Below are 26,636 nucleotides of genomic sequence, written 5' to 3'. Positions count from 1 at the left end.
TCAGGGTGGGGGTGGGGTGGGGGTTAATGGGAGGCTGGTGTCATACTCATCAGGATACCAATGACAAATGTCTCATTTGTGTCACTGTGTGAAAATGTGTGATATTGAGAACACGCAGTTGTATTGTTCTGGAACTATGTCGAAAGAAACATAGGATTCCAATCCCCATTCAGATGTAATGGATAAATATTTGGGGATCAGAAGCGAGTGAGTTCCCATCCCCAGCATGCTGGCTAAGAAATTCTGGGAACTGAAGTTGCCAAGAAACATTATCTTAAACTGTCTACGGCTAAAACCATGCTTTCAATCTAGACTGGAAAAATTTAAAGTGTTAGATATCTGGAAAACCTAGAGTTAATTGGCCACCTCTTGTTCTGATATTATTTTTTAAACATTAATTATTTTTTAAAAAAAATATTTTAATTTATTTTTCAAAACAAACACAACACATAAAATCTTCCTTCTTTACATACTGTAGAAAGTGTATCAGTTGGTTACAAAAGGTTTTCGTGCATCTCTTCCACAGTCATCAAGCATATTCATATTAACTCAAGTATTTTAATTCAAATATTTATACATGTTACCGTTATGCTTCCATTTATATTTGACTATAATTATTTAAACATCCTTCATTATAAAATATACCGAAATGTAATACATAACCACATACTGGCATTTCATTTAATATTATCATCATCAATTATTTGTTTAATTATATCTATTATTACTAAATTTCACTGTTTAACTAGTTTTAAGTTATATTCTTCCATCTATCAACCTGTGTCTTTCCAATAACAAAGCAATCTTATATCTTCTGCCATAGTATTTGAACTCAGATATTTATACATGTTGCCCTTATACTTCCAATTTTTATTTGACTATAATAGTTTGAACGTCCTTCATCATAAAATATACCAAGATTTAATACATAACAACATACTGGCATTTCATTTAGTATTTCTAAAATCCTCCAATAGCACTGAATCCTTATGTTCTATTCTAGCTAAAAATCCATAATGTTTAGTAACAAACTTTTCTAATCCTCCTTCCAAGATCACTGTTTGCAATTTTCATCCAGTTTCCTTATATTGTACCCATACATATAGATATAGGTTGTCATCATTATCCCTCCTTTATTTGACTATATCCTGTATCATAACATTTTCCCCCTAATAATCAAAATTTAACTGTATCTAATTTAATTCTTTTTATTAACCTTTGTATATAATCCAAAAGGATTTCTAATCCTCCTTTCATGAGTACCATTCAATATTCATATCCAATTATTACTTATCATAACACTACACATTATATACATTATTATCATTATCACTATCAATTATTTATTTAATTATATCCATTATTAATAAGTTTCACTAGGTTAAACTAGTTTTAAGTTATATTCTTCCATCTATCAACTTGTATCTTTCCAATAACAAAACAATCTCATATCTTCTGCCATTTGTGGTACCAATCCTCTAATCATCTTCTTGATCAGCTTTGTATGGACTTCTCTTAGCAACTTCTTGCTTATAAGATCTCTCATATAATCTTGATGCCCTCTTTCTGTTTCCTTATTCAGTTTGTCTTTGATTGTCAGCAATGTTATCAAAACTTTTGCTAGTGGAATTTCTTTCTTTAAGTCCATAGGTTCTTTAATTTTATCTTCTTATATATCTTGGCCCTTGAAGTAAATTTCCTCTCCATTTAATTCCTCTTTCTGTATTCCATTCTTTCCATTTTCAGGAACAAACCAATTACCATAGATATCAGCAGGTTTGGTCTCTTTATATTCATTTTCCACTTCAGTGTTTTGAATTTCAATCACCCCGTTTTGCATTTGATGAACATTTTCAATTTTTTCATCATATTTTCTTGTTATGTGCTCTAAGTATTCCAATTGTTTCTCTTCTTTATTTAATAATTTCTGTAGTTCTGAAAGTATATCTTGCAAAGTCGAGACCTCTATTTTTTCTGGGTATTGTGTCATTCTGACAAACACAGCAACCCTAGCTTAAAAGATTTATCCTCTCTGGTCAAATTTCAAAGGGACATCTGTGCGTTCTTTTATCAGTGTGTAGCCAAAACAAAGCCTTGGGGCGCCAAGTCAGCAATCCGTGAAAGAAAAGAAAAGAAGAAACATTCCATTTTGAATATTCAAAGAGTATTCTACTACTTTCAAGAGCATAAACACTCTTAAAGAGTTTTTTTTTTGTTAATAGCCACAGGGATAAAGAGGAAAACTTTAATCTGTGAATTACAGAGAGTCACAAAGAGAGAAGAAGAAAACTCAGTCCATCCATTTCAAAAGGCTTGCACAGATTCAATCCATGTAAATAACATTTAAAAAGTAAGATAACCACTGTCCAAAACCATTCCAAATTCAATTCGGCCGCTTGGTTCTTCTATTCTGTAATTTAAATTGGCTTTTGAGTTTTTATAGGCAGTCTCTTTTTTAAAACAATAAAAATTCCTCACCAGATGAAAACACTTTCTCTTTCCATATCCTTCCATTTTGGGCCGCCCCGACTTTGTCAGCCTTGTGACTGGAATTTTTGTCACCGGCTTGAAGATCTTCTCTTGCTTCTTTCAAAGATTTTGCGATATCCCCGAGATCAGCAAGACGTATTCCTCCTGTTCACCCTCCCTTTGGGATGGTTTAGGTCCACTGGGACCACCCAGTGGCAAAAGTATTGGCTGTGGTCTCAGAACATTGAGACCACACAACCATCTCGTTGCGACATTGGCTCCGCCTCATTTTTTAAACATTAATTATTAATGTTGTTTTTCTTCCTAATAATATTGTAATAATGCTTAATGAAATGCCCATATTTTAGCAAAGATTCATTGAATAATAGAGTTGGAGGGAGCCATTTAGGCCACTGAGTCCAAGGTCAGTTCTGTGTAGGAATTCATATTAAAATATGGCCAAAAGATTATTTCCCATTATTTTCCATTTCATTCCAGATAATGAAAGAGAGTGTACTATCTCTTGAGGTAATTGTATTTGTATTTGTATTTGAAGGACTCCGGGCGGCTCACAATAGACAAGGGAAGGGGGAAAACTAGACAAAGACAACACTTTAAAACAAAACCGCAACATTCACAATTTCTGTGGAGCTGGATGTTTCACAGGCCCCCCAGCCTGTTGGAGCAGCCAGGACTTGGTGGCTTTGCGGAAGGCCGAGAGGGTAGTAAGTAATTGGTTCTATCATTGAGCTGTTCTTTCCATTGGGAAGTTTTTCTTGATATTTAACCAGAATCTACCTTCCTGTAATTTAACTCCATTATTTCTTTATTCTGTCCTCTGGGAAAACAGAAAAAAAAACCATCTCAGCCTTTTTCTGTGACACCTGCTTTCTGATGCTAATGTTATGACAGAAATTATGAATAAACACATGCCATTGTTAGTCCAATTGTCCAATCCAATGATTATTTCATTGGTAACCCAATTTTCAAACAACCAAAACAATGTCTCTCTATATATTCATAACACCAGATAAAGCACACAGAAATCAAATTGATTATATTATTGGTACACGTTGGAGAAGGTTTGACATGTCTGTCCATGCTGAGGAACTGAGTCAAAAGCTGGGAAGCTCTAGCAACAGGGGAGTGTCCTAACAGTTCTGACATACTCAGTCCAATAAGGGAGAAGATGAGGTCAACCCATTCCTGGAGGCTATCTCCATCAAGATGGAGAAGAGCTCTGTTAGAATTAGTCAGGAGCTGATTATGGAACAGATCACAAACCCCTCATTCGCAAATTCACAATCAAACAAAAGTGGAAGAAAGGCTAACCCATTTCTACAATATGATTTTGAGCAAATACCCACTATTTTCAAGGAGAACATTAGAAAACATTCTGAAGTGGTGCTAGCAAAATATTTGTTTATGCATCATCCAATGTCTTGCATGAAAAGGCAAATACTAGATCATCTACCCAGCTTTACAAAAGATCAAAGAACAAGCCATTACTGGATAATGAAGTCAAAGAATACTAGAAATAAATCAATATATCCTTAGCTTATCCTACAAAGGCCTTCAATTCTATTGGCAGTCAAAATGAGGAATGTCCTTAGGAAAATGGGAATCCCAGAACATCTCACTGCCTTCATGCAAAAACTTCATGCACAAGACAGAAAGCCATAGTCCCGATAGACACAGTGAAATAGACTGGCTCCAAGTTGGCGAAGAAATGAGACAAGGCTGTATATGCTAAATTTATATTTAGGAAGGCTGGACTGGGAGAAGAGGAATATGGTTTTAAAACTGAAAAAAGAAATATCAATAACTTGCAGTAGCTAATATACTACTCGGGTAGCTAAAAATGCAGAGGAACTCAAAGCAATAGCTAAGCTAAGCTAAGAAGCACTATGAAAAAAATGGGGCTAGGTTTAAATATAAACATGACAGTATGACGATGCGGCACCTATGCTCTGTGAGCTACACTGGTTGGCAATTTGCTTCTAGTGTGATTCAAGATGCTGGTGATAACCTAAAAAGTCCTATGTAGCACAGAGCCCAGTTATTGGAGCAGCCACCTATCTCCCTTGTAGTTTATGTGGCTGTTATGAGCTGACTAGGTTAGTATAATCCAGACCCTTCCAATTATACAGTGTCAACTTTTAGGGCCAAGGAAGCACACCTTCTCTCTTGTGGCATTGCTCTCTACGTTGAGAAACCGCTCGAGGCTCCCATCTTGATGCCATTCTGGGTGGCTTTAAAGATCAAGCTACAGTCCCTTGTGCCATTGTGTGTGTGTGTGTGTGTGTGTGTCTTGTTAGTTGTACCAGTATCTTCATTTTCTTCTCTATTTTTCTTTATATTTTTATTGTTATTATTCATGCTGCATTTTTTTCCTCTCTGACACACTGTAATACCTGAGTTATCCAGAATTGGGAATCACCTAACTGAATAATTTAAATTAAAGTCAAATGACAACAGATGCATCAAGCAGCCTTTGAATTGACAGTGAAGATGGTTTAAGTAGTGAATAGCTTTTGTCTTTTGGGATCAGCCAGCAACAGTAAAGGAGCAAGCGCTCAAGAAATCCTGTAGGCTGCAGATTAGCACTTGATAAGGTAGCCATAAAGCCTTGGAAAAGATTCTGCCACAGGTCCATACCTGATGCTACGGCAATAATGAAATATTTATTTTGATATTTAGTAATACTATGCATAAACATAGTACAATATTATAAAACATTAGAACTAACATAGGTAGAATATAATGTTGTATATAAAATGTAAAATTGGTCCAAACTTTATTAAAAAACTAAAGCTTATGTAAAAGAATTAAGGAATTAAGATGAGCTATGCCGTTTAAGAATAGAAAAGAGCTATGCATATACATACAAAGATCAAAACTCTTCTTGCAATGCTTTTATCTATGACAGATTATTTAGTCGAAATAGGAGTTTGAAGAAACAGGACAGAAAAAGTATTTATGCTTTTGAATGTTGGTGATGGAGAAAAGTCCTTAGAATACCATGAGTAGCCAGGAAAACAAAGGTGAAATCAACCCTGAATTCTTATTTGAAGCACAAATGATCTCATGCAAATTACCCTATGATGGGGACATTATGCGAAGAGCATCTCCCCTGAGAAGCCCATCATATTGGAAGAGGAGGAAGAAAATTAGAGAATGATCAGCAATAAAATGATTAGACTCAATTACAGCAATGATGGCTGTACCTGTGGGAGAACTGAAGAGCCAGGTTTGGAAGAGATCATTCTGGAGAAAGATGACTAAGAGACAACATTGACCTGATGAGACATAATCAAACAATTAATGAATTAAATGTAATTCTTGATGTCCATATTTCCATTGGTGATGGCCTCTAAAGTGGTTTGCAACATTATGAAGCTAATAAAAAACCTGACACGCTATAAATATCTCAGAAAATGATGTTTGAAGATGATGCTGAAGAAGAGTGCTTCGTTGTTTGGTCTTATGCCATAAAGATAATTATAAAAAATAAAATAAAATACTTTGTTTGTATCTTCCTCAAGATACAGCAAGTGAAAATAATCTAAACAAATCCAGATGACTAAAAGAACATTCCAGACTGATCCTGGTCTTCTCTTTTCTCTCCAAACAGAATTCACACAAGCGGAAACAAATAGCTCTATATAACAGTAGAAAGGCTTCTTCTTTTACAGTGAGATTGCCGTGACAATTCTCTCCTTCCAAACATTTATGTTGATCCCAAATCCCCTAAATCCCTGCAACAGATAGGGGGGAGAATACCTCCCACTCACAGCTATTCCTACCACAAAATGGCATTGTTAAACAAAATGCAATTTAGTAGGCCAGGGGCTTCTGTGGTAGTGGTAGAATCAGCAGTGATGCGATGGCATGGGTGATGGGAATGAACAAAGCCCTACCCTTAGTTGTGTGTGTAATGTGTGTTGATGCCTGTCAAAAGGACAGGTCTTCTATCTCTGTGTCATGCCTGTAATTCTGATGTTGTTGGTCAGGAGAGAATCCACCCTGCCTGCAAATCAGAGGGAGAGAGAAATTAGAAGTTATGACCACTCCTTCAGCAACCAAAGTTACAATGGCCACTGAAAGGTTTTTGAAGTTCTGGCCATCAAAGGACTCATGAGGTCACATTATCATAATTTGGGCAATAAACTGGAATACTCCGGAAGATTATTTTCCATCCAGTGATCTGAAAACAGATGATGGAGAAAGGGACAGAAAATTTAATTTTAGTAAACATAAAGTTGCAGGATTCAGGGAGCTTCAAGAAGTAAATAATATATTTTCCTCCATAATTTTCATTTTCCTGCCCCCTCATCAAATGTGCATATTGATACAAATAAAAGATAACATTTCAAACATGCTCTTATAATATTTGGTAAAAATAATATCTCAGAACATTTGAAAGAACCTTATGCTAGGCCATCTGTGCTTTCTTCCTTTAATTGCCAATTGTATGTAATGTGTTTAATTTTGGATTCAAAAACAGATATGCCACCTCTTTGTATTCAGTATGAACAATTATGTAGATTTACAGAAAGTAAAGAAGATATCAAAACACTTCACCACCTACAAACACAGTGAGAAAGCTCCAATGCAAATATTGCAATATTCAATCCCTTCCAATAAATAATCTCTCTGGTCTTATATATTATAAGATAATCCCTTTCCTTCCAACAGAGGTTGTAGGGTTAAGAAAATATTCAGGTTTAATAAAGCAGATGAATTGGAGGAAAAGAAAGAGAATGAAAAGTTGCACTATTTCTTCCTCTCAAACTCTTTGGCGATCTGAGCACGTCTATAGAAATTTTAAAAATAAATTTCCAATTTTATAAAACTGTAAATTTAATCTACATTCTAGTTTAATTTTTGCTTTAAAGATAATTTGAAAATTAATGCAATTAGCTTATAAATATATTTCTTATACTTCTCAATGGAAAGTACATATTCTAACTTTCGCCTTTGATTTACAACTAAAATCTAAACAGATTAGATTGGCCCAAATTAAAAAGTGTTAATGGAACATTTTACTGTATTGCAGATCGATTGAAGAGGTACGTGATGAGCCGAGGTGGCGCAGTGGTTAGAGTGCAGTACTGCGGGCTACTTCAGCTGACTGCAGTTCTGCAGTTCGGCTGTTCAAATCTCACCGGCTCAAGGTTGACTCAGCCTTCCATCCTTCCAAGGTGGGTAAAATGAGGACCCGGATTGTTGTTGGGGGCGATATGCTGACTCTGTAAACCGCTTAGAGAGGGCTGAAAGCCCTAGGAAGCGGTATATAAGTCTAACTGCTATTGCTATTGCTACGTACATTTAAACATTAAATTCATACCTTGAAATATATGAAAATATAAAAACAAAATATCAGTGGAAAATATAAAAAATATCACTTCATGTATCAGTACTTGTAAAGCTGACCTTCCTAAAATAATTCCTTATTTCTTAAAAAAAAACATCTTGGAAAAGTCATGGATTACTCCACTGTGAGGAGCTTGTTTAAAACTTATGAAAATAAGCTTTTGTGAAATAAAAGGTTAATAGAAGGAGATACATAATACTGTTTCCCTCTTTCTGTTGGTGGCCTTACACAAATGCTCCCATATCCATATTACACATCAGAAATTCCATTCTTGTTTATATATTTGTGCATATTATGTCAGTGGCTTCGCTAGCGTGCCAATGCAAGGTCGTCCCTGATTGGCTGGAGGTTTGACAGCCAGAGCAGGAGAATGGAGCGTCCCGAGTGGTTGCCCCATCTGACAGTGTGCATATAAATAGCTGTTAGATGGAAGCTTTCCCTGTTGCCGGTTCAGAGCTGTTGGTTTACTGTTAGCTGTTAATATACCTGTTGGAATTGCAACCTGTGTTGCTTCAGTCCTGTCCCTCCAGGTCTCCCTTCAGAACACTGGCAACGAGGATGGGATTCACGGACTGAGGAATTGGATCAGCTAAGTCACTAGGCGAATCAGAGCTGAACACGTTCGAAAGGAATGCTGCCCTTTGCCTGGGATAATTTGGAGCTGTCCGTCCTTTTCAGGATGTCTACCCTAGCTACTTTTGCAGCCTTCTGTCCGGCAACTGAGTCTTGGGACGTGTATCTCCAATTCAAGTACTTCCTCGATCTAACTGACCTGTTCAGCAGCCGCAAACGATCATGCTTTTTAAGCTCTTGCGGCCCAGAGATGTTCGGTATGGCCATAGCTCTCTCTGCGCCTCAGCTTGTACAGTTGGTGTCATGGAACGAATTGATAGACAAGCTGAAGAGCCATTATGCTCCAGCCCCATCATGAACCGCAAAAAGGTCACCAGTTAGAAGAACTTATCCTGGATTGATCAGAGACTTTGCGATGTCCCTGAGATCAGCAGGATGTATTCTTCCCATTCACTGTCTCTGCGGGATGGTTTAGGTCCGTTTGGACCACCCAGCGGCAAAAGAGCTCAGACTGTCATGTAGCACTTCAGTCTTGAACCTGGGCTGTCAGCTTTCCAGTTGGAAAGTTTAGTTTTTTTTATTGACAGGCATATGTTAAATGTAGTATGGATAACATTTTGAATTTTTTTTGAAGAAGTGGGTATCAAGACAGCTGTGAAGTTTTCTCCCAAGTCAACATGATACTCTTTTCAAACAACTATTATATATAGAATTCATGCATGGAGGGATGGGACAGGGTGTCATGACCTTCAAATGCTGAACATACAACAGAACCTTTAGAAATGAGCTATTTCAACATTTCAGGTCTTTCTTGCCTAACAACTGTTTAGAAGCCATTTGAAATTGCAATAGCACTGAAAAGTAAACTTATGACTGATTCTTACATTTACGACTATTGCATCATCCTTGTAGTCATGTGATCATGATTTAGGAGCTTTGCAACTGACAGGCATTTATGACCACCACAACATAATGTGACACAATTTCTGTGCTTTACCGCCAGCTTCTGACAAGCAGAGTCAAGGGACAACCTGGTAGTAAAATTGCAAGTCCCTGTCATATGATATCTTGCTTAACTACTGCACTACTTAGGAACAGAGGTGCTGGTCCCAATTATGATCATGAAGTGAGGACAACATGGAGTTAAAGAATCTGCTGAGTGTAATTTTTCTTCCTTGCTGGAACGAACTCCCCGCGGAGATTCGGACCCTCACCTCTCTCCCTGCTTTCCGAAAAGCCGTTAAAACCTGGCTGTGTCGGCAGGCCTGGGGTTGATGAGCTCCCCTCCCCTCTCGACAGGTGTGGTTGTTGGTCATTTTTAATATGTATATTTTGTACTTGTATGTTTCCCCCTCCCGTTTAAGTTGTTCGCCGCCCTAAGTCCCTTTTAGGGAATAGGGCGGCATATAAATAAAATAAAACTTAAACTTAAAGAGTCTAGGCAGCATGGTGGCGCAAAAAGCCTTGAAGCTAGTAAAATCCCTCACTTTCTGACTGGCTAGAGGTTGTGGTTTTCAATTTTCCATTCATTGACAGACAAATGAAATCAATGGGAAGCCAGATAACTGGATGCAGAATAGATAACAAATCAACCACATACAATAGAAAGTATCATAAAAACACCCAGCTTAAAATGGTTAATTTTGCTATTTAAGTTTGAATGCAAAATGGGGGGCCAAGCTATCCCCCCATCCTAGCCAGAGAGAGTGCTGGCCCTTTGAAACAGCACATCTGTGGCTCTTCCATTTTTTAGGCAGGGAAAAAAAAAAGAATGTGCGGGGCGGAAGGGGAATTGGCACCAATTTACACAGCTCTTAATTTTTTTTAAGTGCTTGCTTCATGAATGGACCAGCTGAAGTTACTTATAATGAAGTAATTTCCATAAAATTGGACTAATTAATTTTCCACGCTGCATGATGAAAATTGCTAAGACTGGCTTTTTAGTGACAAGCAGTTTCAATTTCTCTACATTACACTTCTAGTGACAATGTTTCTCTCTTTCAGACAAAGGGCTTCACTCGCCCAACAATCCTGACCAGGTGCATTTTAAAAAAAGTGTAGGAAAGATTATGAATGCTACCATCGGATAATAGTTTTTACTACAAAAGTTCATTTTCAAGAACTAGAGTTACATGTAAAAATCTGCAACATAAAACCATGTGTGAGCTATGAAATTAACACACCTATCTACACTGTCAGAATTAGGCAGAGCAAAGAAAGCTTCTAGATTAGTGTTTCTCAACCTTGGCCCCTTGAAGATGTCCGGACTTCAACTCCCAGAATTCCCCAGCCAGCGAATGCTGGCTGGGGAATTCTGGGAGTTGAAGTCCGGACATCTTCAAGTGGCCAAGGTTGAGAAACACTGTGCTAGATACAATAAAAGTTTTAGAGTGAGTACACATAGACTAACCACAGGCAAAGCAAATTGTTCTTCTACATTTCTGTCTTGTTAGCACAGGAAGAAAACATGTAAAACAATGCACTGACATGCCAGATTAAATGTTGTGCATAGTGATGCCCTACTCAGGTGCTCTTAAATCTGGAAAACAGACATTACGCAAGCTTTGGATAAGCCTCAGTGCCAACGTCACTAAGATGTTGTCAGCTCCATACACAAATGTATAATAAAAAAACCCGGATCCCCAACTCTACGATTTTATTGACAACAGTTCAATTAAAAAAATAAGTCTTATTTCAGTTTTGCATATTTAAAATCTGTTCTACTGTGACATAAACTGCACAAATATTTTACAAATGTATTTTATTCCAAAGTATGCCTTGAAGACATAATTTATCCCAAGGTGCTCACATATATGTCTATCAAAAGTAATATTTCATCTGCATTTTCATACTTAGTATTTTTTGGGGGGGTTGGAAATAAGAAATGCATTTAGCTTTAGAGAACAGCAACACTGCATTCTAATCCATGTTCAGGAAGTACTTCAAAATGTACACTGAGCATACTGACCCATGCAGTATAGTAATCCATGCATAAATGAAAAATATTAGTCCTGCTCAAGTATTCTAGGGATATTCCATGTTTAATCTTGATTGGGGTAGCTCTGCCAATTACCTCCCAAAGACCCGTTAGATCACACAGGGTCGGCCTCCTCCGGGTTCCGTCCACCAGCCAATGCCACCTGGCTACCACCCAGGGGAGAGCCTTCTCTGTGGCAGCTCCAGCCCTTTGGAACGAACTCCCCGCGGAGATCCGGACCCTCACCTCTCTCCAAGCCGTCTGGAAAGCCATCAAAACCTGGCTGTGCTGGCAGGCCTGGGGTTGACGAGTTCCCCTCCCCTCTCGACCTGTGTGGCTGTGTGATTCTTGGTTATTTTAATCATGTGTATTGTGTTCTATGTTCCCTTTCCCCCTTTGAGTTGTTCGCCGCCCTGAATCCCTCCCGGAAAAGGGCGGCATACAAATAAAATAAAATAAATCTAATCTAATCTAATCTTTCCCATTAAAGAGTGAAGTGCAATCTATAGAACTTCCTGGATTCACAGCTCTTGCTTGAAGCATACGTAGCAGAAGATCTTTATACAAGTTCACCTAGTGCATCTGTTGTGCCCTTAAGCAGTAGACTTAAGCAGTAGACTTATATACCGCTTCATAGGCCTTTCAGGCCTCTCTAAGCGGTTTACAGAGAGTCAGCATATTGCCCCCAACAATCTAGGTCCTCATTTTACCCACCTCGGAAGGATGGAAGGCTGAGTCAACCCTGAGCCGGTGAGATTTGAACCGCTGACCTGCTGATCTAGCAGTAGCCTGCAGTGCTGCTTTTAACCACTGCGCCACCTTGGCCCTTCTCTAGATCAAGGACCCTTCAGACAATTACTCATGACACAGCTCAACTACTACAACACACAAATGGCCTGTTTGGAATTACAATGGCCCTTGAATGAAGCCACCTATGACCTGTTCTTAAAGTCATGGCCATTGCATTCTCCCCTGCAGTCACGTGATTGCAATCCAGGTACTTGGCAACCTGTTCGCACATACGACTAGTAGCCAAGCCTCCCCACCTCAGTCACATAATTGCCATTTGCAATCTTCCCTGCCAGCTTCCCCAGAAAGTCAATGGAGGAAGCTGGCAGGGAAGGTCACAAACCTCAGTTACCTACCCAGAATCCTAGCAGGATTTTAACACAGAGTGTTTGCACCATGGGGCATTTGCAGGCAGCTACCATAAATGAGAGGGTCCTACCTCTCTGCTACAATGCCCTCTGCTACAAACACTCTATGCCCAAATCATGTGTCAGCCAGTCTCTTTAAGACCATAAGGGTTACAGGGCCATGTCCATCTAGTAGACAGCTTCTTTGAGAGTGAAAGGGCTGCCTGTTGGAGGGATTTGGCCCTGAATGGAACAGCGTCCTTCCAACACTCAGCTCTTTAAGAGGGAAGCCTGGGAGTTGGCAATATAAACCATGAATTACTTTCTGAATCCTCTACATCTCCATGAAGATGATTGGGAGGTTATCATTTTCTTAAGCTCCAAAAATATCTCTTCTAGCACTATTAGGACTGCCGCAATGACAAACAACGTGGTGGAACTTCATTATTGCTTCCCCTATTTCAATCTCTGTATGGTTATGGGAGGCAAAGCATAAAGTGGAGTGCCTAGAGTAGCCTGTTTTCATGGGACTTCATATGACTTCAACTTTATCTCAGAAAGAAAAACTGACCATTAATCCAGTTCATGGGATGTACTTTACTTTGTGTTTGGTTTCAAACATTGCAAAAGATGTTTGAAACTAAAACTAACTCCCTCTCAATTACAATAATTGGGAAGATGATTGGATGAGTTAAGGTATTTGCACAACACACTAAACCCTTCCTTTACCCAATTAAGCTTTTTGTACAAACAGGGCCTGGATTCATGCAACTACCCCCTAAATCCTTATTAAGAAAACACACTTGTTTTGTTCATCTGGCATGCTACATCTATAAATAAGAGGACTCCCGCTTGTCTCTAGAGGCAAGGGTACAAACACCCCATCTTGCAAATACTCTATCTTGTTTGGATTTTGGGACAAATCCTATCCATCCAGGCTCTTTGAGAGGGAAAGGGCTGCCCTTGGAGGGTGCCTACCGTCTCAAGCCATGTGCTGCCAAGCATCCAACTGAGGTGTTGCAGCAGCAGCAACGTGATCATTACTTCTGCAGCCTCCCATGCACAGTTCAAAGTGTGTTCTCTACACTGCCCACGAAGCCACTGCCAGGCTCTATTTCATGCCAGCCTTTCAATTTGAAATTTGAAAACTTGTTGGTCCTTCTACCAACTGTCCACAAGTTCTTGGCAACATACCCAGTGGTGGGATTCAGCCGGTTCGCACCACTTCAGGAGAACCGGTTGTTAACTTTCCGAGCAGTTTGGTGAAACTGGTTGTTGTAAGAAATCATTAGGGCAGCGAAGCAGTTGTTGAATTATTTGAATCCCACCACTGAACATACCCCCATCACTCAACAACATACAGTCCATCAGCAACAACTGCTTGGTCTAAGTGCATATAGAAGCAAAATTACAAAATTATCCATAACACCCAACCACATTTTTTCTGAAATCCAAGATTACTTGATATTGCACACGGGAGGGGCAGGGCGGGAGAGAATTATCACATTCTTGTCTCAATTCCTGTTCTAATTTTCTGTATTCTTACTCTGCTCTTCTTGTCAGTGTTCATGCCCATGTTCACAAGTGTTTATTTCTTTGAACTTTCTTTCTGTTTTCACACAGCTGTAGGTGCTACAAGTATTGTATTTCTTCATCTTAATGCTGTAGTACTGCTTTGCAAACATTTAATTCTGTCCCAACTTCCTGACATTTCTTATTCAGCCAGACTAAGGACAATCCCTAGGCAGTGATTCTTCAGAAAGTTTCTAAATTTTCAAATGGTCGTCCAATCTCTTCTTTAAAACTTCCAGTGTTTAACACAGAAGTTGTATTAAAAACAACTTCTGGAGGCAAGTCTGCAAAACATTTTTACCAATTTTCTATTAAGTTCCAATATAACAATGGGAAGAACAAAGGGGGGGGGGGAATCTATAAAATTTATCCCAAATTGTAGCTTAAGAGAAAACACGGATGAAATGTTTATAGATGGTATACAGCCCTGTCAATAATTACCAAAAGAGCAAATCATATTTATTTATTGATAGGAATAAATGCTGTAAATATCATGAGATAGATGGAACATTTTACCACATCCGAGATGGAACCACACTTAATTGATATTGTATAGTAGAAATGTCCTCATTTACCATGTTTCAGAAATGTTCTTTTTCTTTTCAAGATTCTAACCCTTATGCCTGTGTTGCTAACTCTATTCTTACCAGTAAGAGAAGTCTAGAGTTTCAAATTTGAGATTTTTTGTCTCCCACCTTCCTTAATTATTGCACTGCGGTGGTCTTGGAAGGGGATTGAGATATGTTTATATAATGGCCCTGGTCTTACCAAGGAATGACTGGTCCCCACATGTTTAATTTAATCACATATTAACTTCTAACTATTGGAAAATATATTTCAATAAATAATACAATATATAATATGGATCAGTTTTCCATATCTTTGGAATAATACTGTGCATTATTTTATTTTGTGCAAGCCAATAAACTGTGCACCATAAATCTAGCTTAATTCCAGGCATTTGCATGTTCTGGCTGAGATTTAGAGAACTCTTCTGAAGCTCCTAACTTTTCTTTTCCCAAAAGTTTTCAGTACCTGTCAATGATTTTGGAAGGGAAAGTTTATCAGCTTCTGTTTTTTTTTCTCCCTAAACTGAGCACAGCATGAGAGATCACCACAAGTTGTCTACAATTATTTTGGGCATCCAGATGACTGAGAATCTTACATTTTTTTCCTTCAACATTCACAATATGTTTGCCAGGAATATGGGTTACATCACAATATACTTCTAGAACTCCCTCACTCCCTCACCCCCCTTCCCTGGTTTTCTGTGCGCCGCCCTGAGTCCCCTCAGGGAAAAGGGCGGCCTACAAATGCAAATAAACCTCTATAAACCTCTATAAACTCATCTAAAGCTACCACAACAAACAACAAATGTAAGAAAATAAGAGTCAATCCATAAGACTATTCCTTGCAACAGTTTTAGACATCACTGCAGTGTCAAAGGCATGTCCTTCAATATTTAACTTCCTCACTCTTTGGTCCTCATCTCCAGTTGAACAATATGTTAATTACCTGATGAAGCATTATAATTACTCTAACAGCTCTGCTCTTACTTATAATTATGGCATCCACACTTTCTCTTTCATATGCCTCAATCTATACCTATTACATTGTCATGGTGAAGCCACATTAACATTATAATACCATATAATTAGCTGATGAGCAATTAAATTATTCCACTGCTCTTGTTGCTCTTAGCCAAGAGGTTGGTTTCTAAGCTCCATTATCTCTCCTTCCTCTCTGATTTATGTTAAAGGCTTTTTCTGTGCATAAGTTCTTAACAGCCTCTAATTTTATTCAAGTATTTGTATTTTCCTTTCAAAATAGCCATTTCGTTTAATAATGGAACTGGTTACAGGAAAGGATGACGATTTGAGTGATTTTTAACTTGTATTTTTGCCCTCCAGCCCCTGTTGGAGAGACAAAACAAATCTCACTCCAAAAAAAGGTGGAGGGGAGAATCCCCAAGAACTGTATTTTGCATAGCCACATTACAAAAAAGGTCCTATTTTGTTCTCATTAGTTCCAATTGATTGTGTTCTCTTTGTAGTGCAAAAATGGAAATGATTTCTTTTTTTTTTTTTAATAATCCACTTTTATTAAATGGAATAAAAGCTACACATTATCTAGTTCTGACCCATCAAAGCCTTACATCTAACATTATGTGACACAATTTGCACTAATGGACCAAGGGTTTCTCCTTTCCTCCTCGCCTTTGAACATATAATCTGTTTCAGGAAGTTTCTCAATTTTGAAGCAGATTTTGGAGAAATATGAAAATATTAGCAGTGGAAATCCATATTGCCAGGATATTCTACTCTGTTAGCAGACAGAAGTCTTGATAAACTGAGGTGAAGAACAAAACCAATATTTTAGAATGTTACAATAATGGTAGACATGAACAAGACTATTTCTCATAACACTAAGGTTATTTTCTTTTTGCTACTGATTTTCATATCTGGAAATATATAACTAGCATATTTCAATTGCAGCATACTTTTGCAATGCAATTCAAATATATCTCCTTAGATTGTTTCTGTGATATTCAGTGGAATTGCATTAATGCTACAATATAACATTTGTAGAAGTATCTTTTTTTCGCTGCATCAATATCAAGCAGAAATAAAAAACGTTTTGCTTTCTTTTCTCAAGAGGGTCTGCTGAATTAGGACCTCTACTGAGAACCAATACAATAAATGGCAATATTTACTCTTCATGAGCAAAACATAATCTTTTCAGGAAATGCTTTTGAAAAAACTCTTCTGGAAATTACATAAAATATACATGTTGGTTATCACTTGTATTTACGTTCTCAAAGGAAAAAATATAACCTTTTCTAAACATAGTATGTGTAACCTTGAAGATCTGTGATATCAACTTTCATTTTTTTCAGATCCAGCAGAGGGATGGCCAGTTGTTGACTTGTTGTATTGCAGTATGCTTGCTTACTGATTTATTGTCAGAAACCAAAATTAATTGGTGCTCACTAACTCCAGACATTTTTATTTTTGCTTATTCTGGCTTGGGTTCACCTGCTTTAGAAGTCTCAAAGGATGTCTGCTCCCTATCCTAACATGTAAAGGCAGAGTGAAACTTTTCCTTCAGAATTCTTTCATCTGCCTCTTATTTTTCCTGTCCAATTCTAATATGATGATACTTAAGATTTTTCTCAACACCATATGATTTAAATATGCACTTTTGCAGCAATATTAAAAAAAAAACCATTTAAAAGCCTGCTGCCCTCTTTAATGATTTCTGCAAACAGACTAGCAGTTGGCAATTTCCTAGTGAAATCAGCTGCCTATATAATGGTTCTCTTGCACGTCGTATCATACAAGACAGACATTCTTTGACCTGTGGGTCTATGTTTATAATGATGAAGCACAAAGGTCAGGAAGTGGCTCATCCCCCAAGCAGCAGTTCACTCACCCTTCTAAGTGATAAGAATCAATTTGTAATCAGGAATATAAAGAGCTAGAACAAAAGTGCATATCTATTTCTTTCTATCTATCTATCTATCGATCGATCGATCAATCGATCGATCGATCGATCTATCTATCTAAAAGAGCCGAGGTGGCGCAGTGGTTAGGGTGCTGTACTGCAAGCCACTTCAGCTGACTGCTATCTGCAAGTTCAGCAGTTCAAATCTCACCGGCTCAAGGTTGACTCAGCCTTCCATCCTTCCGAGGTGGGTGAAATGAGGACCCAGACTGTGGGGGCGATATGCTGACTCTGTAAACCGCTTAGAGAGGGCTGAAAGCCTTATGAAGCGGTATATAAGTCTAACTGCTATTGCTATTGCTATTGCCATCTATACACACACATACAGATTGCAAACACTAATGTAGGCAATTTTTTTCTTTACTATAACTAAAATATCTGTAAGCATGAATCATTTTTAAAAGCTTTATTTTTCTCTAGTTAATTATTGGAATACAATAATTTGAGCAAGATAGTATTTGTCAGATAGGTCTGTGTCTCCACTTGCTATTAATCCCAAACCCACAGCAGATCCAGATAATTTGGATTTTTAATTCATTTCAGGCAAATAAAGGGCTATACTTCGCCCTCTGATACAAGGCAAATTCTCCAGGAAATTCCAACTCCAGTATGTTGCTCAGGAGCTGCATTTTAAGTCAAAATGGAAAGAAAAGAAGAGCTTGGAATGGAATGTTAACTGCTTCTCAAACTGTCTGGTTCTCAAAACACCGAGTGGCCATCTTATTGGGCCCTAATGAACTGGTCAAAGGGGGGGATGGCTAAAGGTTTGGGACAATGTCGCAATTTGAGTGGTTTTCTTCAGATCTGGCCTTGCTTTCGCTGCATCCAGTTGTCTCTAGTAAAAGAGCCTTGTAATGTTCTGATGGAGCCAAGCATCTTTCTTTCCTAGACAGCCAGCTGGGGCAGCGCTGACTGATATCTCTGCTTAGGAATGATCCTTGTGGTGACATTATCCTTAGTTGCCCCAGTCATAATATCTTCAATGTACACATGTGAAAATAATTCTCCATTTGACCATTTGTTCATATTGGTTAGATGGTCCTCTTCTACCCTTAGAAGTAAGTCATTCTGTGGATATATTATCTGACTGCCTTAAGAACCATATTTCATGGGGAAAATTAGTAAGTGAAACCCTATATTTTTCTCTCCTTGTGACTCTTCACTTAGCCTGATAATGTGATTTATCTTTTATAGTACCCCTTTTCTTTCCACAAAAATCTACCAATTTATCAACCTCGAATTTGCCTCATATATTCCTCAACGCAGAATCCATTTGTGCTCCCCTTCATCTCTTAATAGTGATCTAGGTTCCTGTAAATTTAAATCTTAAACATTTTCAGTAAAAAGGCAAAACTATTATGGGCACTCTAAAGGGATTCTTAAAGGCATGTAGCTCAAAGTCCTTTGTACCAATTTCTATAAAATCCGGCATGCTTCTTTCATGTGTAATTTTAAGACTACCCTGTAAAGTTCAGCCTGTTAAGATCATAATAATATATACCTGTTTTTTTTTTCCATTCTACATATGACGATAGAAGCAATCTGAATACTTAAAACAGCCTTTTACAATATAGGTTTTCTCCTCATTTATTTTTTTGCCAGTAATCTAGTTACACATTGAAAATAAAATTATAAATAAAACCCTTACCTGTACAGAGTATTTACTCTTTCTTTTATGATGGTAAGACCATTTTTTGTGTGTGAGAGAGAGCCTTTTTTAGTTAGTTCTGTGCTGAATTCTGATTTAGATTTATTCAATTAAAAATGATGGTTCTTCAAACTGAAAGGGAGGGATCAATTACATTCAGCATCTGGGGCAGGAGGAAAAGTACAGTGATAGTTGGTGGGGCATTTTCTCCTTATTTCCTTGCCTTTCTGAAGTCCCTTAGGGCATAAAGATTTACTGTCTCCATAGTTGCCACTTTTTTCCATTGCCACAAAAACTGTGATCATAAATAATGAACATAATAGCAATAGCAATAGCAGTTAGACTTATATGCCGCTTCATAGGGCTTTCAGCCCTCTCTAAGCGGTTTACAGAGTCAGCATATCGCCCCCACAGTCCGGGTCCTCATTTCACCCACCTCGGAGGGAAGGAAGGCTGAGTCAACCTTGAGCCGGTGAGATTGGAACCGCCGAACTATAGCAATAGCAATAGCAATAGCAGTAGACTTATATACCGCTTCATAGGCCTTTCAGGCCTCTCTAAGCGGTTTACAGAGAGTCAGCATATTGCCCCCAACAATCTGGGTCCTCATTTTACCCACCTCGGAAGGATGGAAGGCTGAGTCAACCCTGAGCCGGTGAGATTTGAACCGCTGACCTGCTGATCTAGCAGTAGCCTGCAGTGCTGCTTTTAACCACTGCGCCACCTCGGCTCTTTCTCTTGAAGTCCATACATATTTAAGCTGCCAAGGTTGAGAAACAAGGATCTACTGGTTCCTGTTTATGGTCAGAATCTAAGATTGGCATTAAAAATTAAAAAAAGTATCACCTATGTTCCCATTCCGTCCTCAAATCTCTTGACTAGTGGAATGAAATTGAAGAACGTATACGTATACATACGTTATAACCCTAACCCTAACCCTAATTGTGCTTGTCCTCGCGCTTTTGTCGGCACACATTTGTTGGCACGCTTTCTGCTTCAACAAAGTCCTGAATGGGCAATGTATTTCTATTGGTCTATGATAGAAGCAGCTCATCTGTCAGGAGTGCGACTGTTTCATTCACATAAAAGGAAAACTCTTACATTTTATCTGTTTTATAAGAATCTATTAAGAAATAATGTTTAATTGATATTAGGGGTGTGCAGTAATAAGCATGTACATGAAAGGATTCCCAGACACAACATTCAAAGCTGAGAACAGAATTTCTTTAATTCCCAAACAGTTGCCTTTTCATCCATTATTAGATCGCACAGTGAAGCTCTTCCAAATTCATCATTCTGTGCCTTCCCACAGGAAGTTTTCACAACTTCTCCTTTCACCTTTTGGATGGAAGTGAGCCAACCATTGAAATAGCCCAATGATTCGCTACAGGTCACATTGTACATTAATTAGCATCCATAATTAGTGGAGATGCCAAAGCTAATAAGACAGTGGTACTCATAACATCATTTACTTTAGGGCGATTCAGTTTTAGTCAAGGAGAAGCAGAGGTGTGGAAACATCATCCCTCTATTGAAACACTACAGAAGGCAAATTAAGAAGAGATTAGCAAACCTAGAAGTGCTAATAAACTATTATATATTTGCAGCATTGTGGAGATATCAGTCAAACATTTATCTTGTTCTTAAGACGCTTTGTCTAAACTGTCATGAGTCACATCATAATTGCATGCTAATCAAACAGCGGCTAATTTGTATGATATTCATTTCAAAGAAAAATCAGCTTTGCAAAAGCATGAAGGATTAGTAGACACCACCAGAACAAGGAAACGAAATTAAGATGCTAAGACAAAAATAAAGGAAATAAATATTAAAACTGATGTTTAAGCAAATTAGTTCAAAGTTGGGGAGAGGGATGCTGAATGGAATCAATGAGCTATTTTTAAGTTGCATCCCTCAGAAGAGTTTTCAACTCAGTAGGAAGAATCTATGCAGCTCTGTGCATCTTTAGTGCTCGCTGAGTTGTTTGCTTGAAGGCGTTCCACTACCTGACTAGATAACATCATCAGTGCTAGAGAAGGTGGGTTTTGCCTCCTTTTTAATCTTATCTGGGTTGTTGTTGTTGTTGTTGATCATTGCCCAGGCAGTCAGATGTTCAGACTGGGTGTCAGCCTCTGCTTCGCTGCTGCTTTTCGGCTGCCATTGAAACGGGGAGGGGGGCATGGTATTTGGGAGGGGAATCATTATGTACTGGAGGATTGTTATTAGGAGCTGTCCTGACCATCTCTCTGCACATGTGGAAGAAGGGAGTTTCCTGCCAAGGCCGACTGTCCAGCATTCAAGCCTGATGATGATGCTTTTTTAAAAATATTTTATTTATTTATTTTTTGTTACATAAACAACACATGCCCACAACAGTGGGGAAAAAATCAAAACAAAAAAGAACAAAAAACAAGACAGAGAAAAAAAACACAAGTATATGTTATAAAAAAGTATATCAGCTGGTTACAAGTTTTTGTGCATCTCTTCCATTAATTCATATTAATTCAAATATCTTAACTCAAATGTTTACCATATTAACATCATCATACCTCCACTTTTAGTTGACTACAGGTGTTTAAACATCCTTCATCCTTAACTATGCCAAAGATTTAATCCATACCCACATGCTAGCATTTCATTTACTTGTTTATAAAATCCTCCATTGACATCAAATCCTCATATCCTGTTTTAGCTAAACATCCATAATATTTAATACCAAAAATTCCATCCTCCATGCATATAGTTTATTATCATTCTCCTTTCTTTATGTAATTATCTCATCTCATTGCGCATGTGGAGGAAGGGAGTTTCCCGCCAAGGCCAACTGTCCAGCATTGCACCCTCATGATGCTTTTTGAAGTCATCTCCCACCTGACGGTTGGTTGAATTATTATTGGACTATGAAATGGGGTGCCAAGGGGAGGGGATTGAATTATATATGATATACATTGCTTTCGCGCCAATTTATTCAGACTCAGCTTTGCTTTGCTACTCATCGTTTGTAATTAGTAAAAGTACACTTAATTCTTAAGCATGGAGTTGGGTGGTTTCTTTCTTGATTATTAAACAAAGGAGCACCTGACACTGGGTTTGGCATTTTTGTCTACCTATCGAGTCCTTACCAAGGACCTGGGATAGGCAGATATGGATGTTTGATGGTGTTACAGATATCATTGCAGGATGGAAGCTGTTCCCAGTAAAGTTGCTTTTTGCAATTGACTGGTGGCAAATTTGTCAATGCCAATGGTGTCCAAGTGCTGCTCGAGTAATTTTGGGATTGCACCCAAGGCACCTATTGCTATTGGTACGACCCTTGCTTGCCTTTGCCATAGTCATTCTCTTTCTATTTGCAGGTCTTTGCATTTTGTTGTCTTCTCTAGTCCTTTCTCTTCTTTTCTGCTGTCTTCAGGCACTGCCACATCCACGGTCCAGACTTTTTTGTCTTTCTGATCGACAATTGTTAAGTCTGGGATGTTATGTGGCAGGTGCCTGTCTGTTTGAATCCTAAAGTCCCAGAGACATTTAACTTCTTCATTTTTTATGACTTTCTCTATGTTATGGCCCCACCAGTTCTTGCTTGTAGGCAACTGATATTTCTTGCAGATCTTCCAATGCACCATTGTTGTTACTTTGTCTTTCTGCTGCTTGTAGCCAGTCTGTGCAGTCTTCTTGGAGCAGCTGACCAGGCAGTCTACTGTTTCTTCAGCTTCTTTGCATAGGTGGCACTTTCTGTCTGTTGGTGACGTCTCAATTGTGGCTTTGTATGCACTTGTCCTTAAGGCTTGGTCTTGTGCAGCCAGAATTAGTCTCTCAGTCACTTTCATCAACTTTGCTGCTCTTAGCCATTGCCAGGTCTTGTTATTACCTGCTTTCCCTGCTATTTTTTTAATGTATTGGTCATGAAATGTTTTGTCTTCTCATGCCTCCACTCTGTTCTTCATTTGGTCTTTCTTGTAAGCCAGTTTGACCTCTTCAGCAGTCAGTAAGCCTTCCTGATATACTAACTTCAGTGCATCTTCATCATTATCCTTCAGATATTCTCCCAAAGCCATTTTTTTTGTTCAACCATCTGATGTACTTGCAAAATTCCACCCCCATCTATTTGCCTTGGTAGGCAGAGTCTGTCAATGACACTGCATGGATAAAGGGCATGATTCATTGTCATTATTTTTCTTATCCATTGCTTTACAATTTTTCCAGTCCTAGACCATGAATTGAATTGAATAATAATAATAATAGTAGTAGTAATAGTAACAACAACAACAACAACAACAATAATAATGGTAACCATTAGTACCAGTCAATGGTATTTGTGATGCATTTTTGAATGTTCAGTTGACTGAGTTTCATGTTTAATGAATAAAGTATATAACAACAACAACAACAACAACATCATCAACAACAGTGATACCCATTGTCATCGGGGCACTTGGAACGATGTCCAAGAATTTTATAAAACACATCAAGAAATTGCAGCTTCCTGCAATAACACCAGCAGAACTGCAAAAAACTGTGCTACTCAGAACATCGTACATCTTAAGAAGGTATTGGGTTGATACCTAGGACACTAGCAGCAACCCGTATCAACCATTAGCACCAGTCAATGGGATTTGTGACACATCTTTAAATGTTTAGTTGACCGAGTTTCATGTTTAATGAATAAAGTAAAATAATAATAATAGTTTTAAAGACAACTAAGTCAAAAGATGAAAAGCTGAATTATAAGAAAGAAGTAATTGAGAAGCGAGCTGAAAATTGGAAAAACATAGCCAATACTTGAAAAGTATTGAAGGCAAAGCTGACCAAAAGCTAACTTGGAACGGGTTAAGATCAGGAGCACTGAAAAAAAGAAACAGAAGGCTTTATTTTGGCAGCTCAAGAACAAGCCTTAGCCACAAACTAGGCAAAATTTCAACATGTTACCATCAACAGCAAATGTTGCCTCTGTAATGAGAAAGACGAGACAGTCGACCACTTGATCAATGGGTACAGTAAAATTTCACAAACTGACTACCTACAATGCCATGACCATGTTGCTAAGATCATTCACTGGAAATTTTGCCAAAAGTTTGGATTTGAGTACAGCAAAAACCACTGGGACCATCAGGTTGAGAAGGTTTTAGAGAATGAGAAAGTCAAGATCTTGTGGGACTTCAGAATCCAGACTGACAGGTACTTGGCCCACAACACACCTGACATAACAATAGTTGAAAAGAAAAAAGTATGGTTCATTGACATTGCAATACCTGCAGATCCACGAATTGAAGATAAACAGAAAGAAAAAAATCACAAAGTACTGGGACTTGCAAATTGAAGTTGAGTGACTGTGGAAAAAGAAATTGTGTGTTGTCCCAATTGTAATTGGAGCCCTTGGAGCAATACCTAAAGGGTATTTGGAAATTTTAAATTTATCAGACTTGAACATTCTGATTCTACAAAAAAACCACCCTACTTGGAACAACGTATATCCTCGGACGTTACCTTAACAGTTCCTTGGTCCTTGGTTAGGACTCGAGCTGTTGAGCTACTAACCAGCCCCAAAGGCTGTGAATCTCACCAAAGTTTAACCACATAACAACAACAACATAAAAACAACTAAAGAAGACATTTGAAACAATCAAAATCATCCTCAAAAGAATAAATTTCACAAGAAAAGAATTCAAAAACCACATACCATTTTTCCTGGATGTCTTTATCAGCAGGGGAAATAAATTAGGATTGCAACTCTTTTGTAAAAAAAAAAAAAGCAACCTACATAACCAAGTCCTCTATTTACCAAAGTAACAACTCAAATTTTCCACAAGACAAGCTGTGTAAAACATTATTCAGATGAATATAAAGACATTGCAGCAACCCAGACCACCAGAAAAAGGAGACAGACTTCCCCATCTTCCTACAAAATGGATACTCGTGCAACTTTATTAAAAAGTGCTCGACCACTCAACCCATTACAGCACATCCAACACAAACGATGAAACTTCAAAAACTACCACATATGATTACAACCAATTAAAACCCTCCAAAACATCTTAAGTAAATCAAAAGACCCAGTAGCCCATGGGGATAAAAGGAATCATTTACAACTACTGTGTAAGGATTCTAACAGCCACTTTGCGGGACAGATAGGCAGAAAACTCCTAGAGCCATGAATATCCATTAGCAGTTAGAAAATAAGATGAAAATGTCTTAATTTCACTGAGGAAACTCTGAGAATCGTAGACCAACCAAATCTGAAAAATTTCAGAATTCCTGGATGCTTGACATTCAGACAAATCACGCATCAATAGACACATACAAATCAACCACTTTTACGCACCTTTCAAAAAAAAAAGGCCAGAACACCTCTTTTCCAGCCGCGTAAACCCAGATAATAAGGGATTAACACCAGTCAAACAATCAAGCAGGAAAAACCTTGACAGGAGTTTATCTATCATTTAGTTAATCTCATTCTAATTCATACAACAGGCTGTATTTATTTTACAAAAAAAAATGTTTTGCTGGAGATAACCTGTTGAGGTCTTCCTTGCTCATATTCATCTGCTGTATTGGGATATGGTAGTATGGGGATAATTTAATACATGTACAGCATACAGCAATTTTGATGAAAAGGAGAATAAAATTATACAATTATTGCATTAATTACACATTTTACATTTTTGTTCAGTAGCCCTTGGCACTTTGTAGAATGACTGGGTCACCTGGAGAGAATTGCCATGAAGGTTTTATCTCATTAGCAGTGAGAACAGCGCACCTTGGATATCGGCAAGCAGTAGGGAAATAGAAGGCTAATTAATGTAAGAGATAATATTTCACATAGCAGAGAGATAGAAATGCAATGCCAGTCAGAAAAGGATGTGGCCTCTCCGCCTTCTCCATTCTCCTTTACTCTGAATTTCTCCATAACCTCCCACATCTCTTCCACTCACCAGGAAAAAGTACCTTGGTTTGGTCTTATTTGAAACTGTGATTATGCTATTTCCATCTGATGTTTTAAAATAGTGGTCCTGTTGTGGCTCAGTAGGAGCCTTTGGAGCTGCTATCAGACTCTGACACAGAACCCTCCTGTGAGTGGTTTCAGGATGCTCACAGGAGAAAATAACAAGCAGCTGTGGCTCGTTAAGGATCTCCTCCTGCGGATAAAAGACTGATGGTGCCACGCTCTAGTTGCAGAAGTCAACGTTCGTTCGTTCGTTCCATTCCGTTCCGTGCCTGTCCTAGTCAAGTCTCTGTTTGTTTGCAATTATGGAGTAGTAGTACTTGGATAAGTGATTTGCTTTATTTAAACCTGTTTTTCTGTTTAACTTTTTGCCAGAGAATTTATCTATGTTTATTTTGGGCTCGCAGCCAGCAAAAGCCGGGACTGATAAAAAACATTCCTTT

The 26,636-nt window shown here is 38.2% G+C and overlaps 1 protein-coding gene and 1 pseudogene across 4 annotated transcripts in view; both read right to left on the bottom strand.

Moving 5' to 3' along the window:
- ERBB4 (erb-b2 receptor tyrosine kinase 4) overlaps positions 1–26,636 on the bottom strand; it is a 769,459-nt gene that overhangs the window by 438,819 nt on the left and 304,004 nt on the right. The window lies entirely within an intron of this gene.
- LOC148049312 (uncharacterized) lies at positions 22,427–23,421 on the bottom strand (annotated as a pseudogene).

Source organism: Thamnophis sirtalis, unplaced genomic scaffold, assembly GCF_051295495.1.
Source record: "Thamnophis sirtalis isolate CommonGarterSnake01/CBP01778 unplaced genomic scaffold, rThaSir2_p1.2 scaffold_1, whole genome shotgun sequence".
In the NCBI taxonomy this organism is placed as follows: domain Eukaryota; kingdom Metazoa; phylum Chordata; class Lepidosauria; order Squamata; family Natricidae; genus Thamnophis; species Thamnophis sirtalis.
The sequence above is the reverse complement of the archived record's forward strand: the minus strand, read 5'-3'. Positions and strand labels throughout refer to the sequence as shown.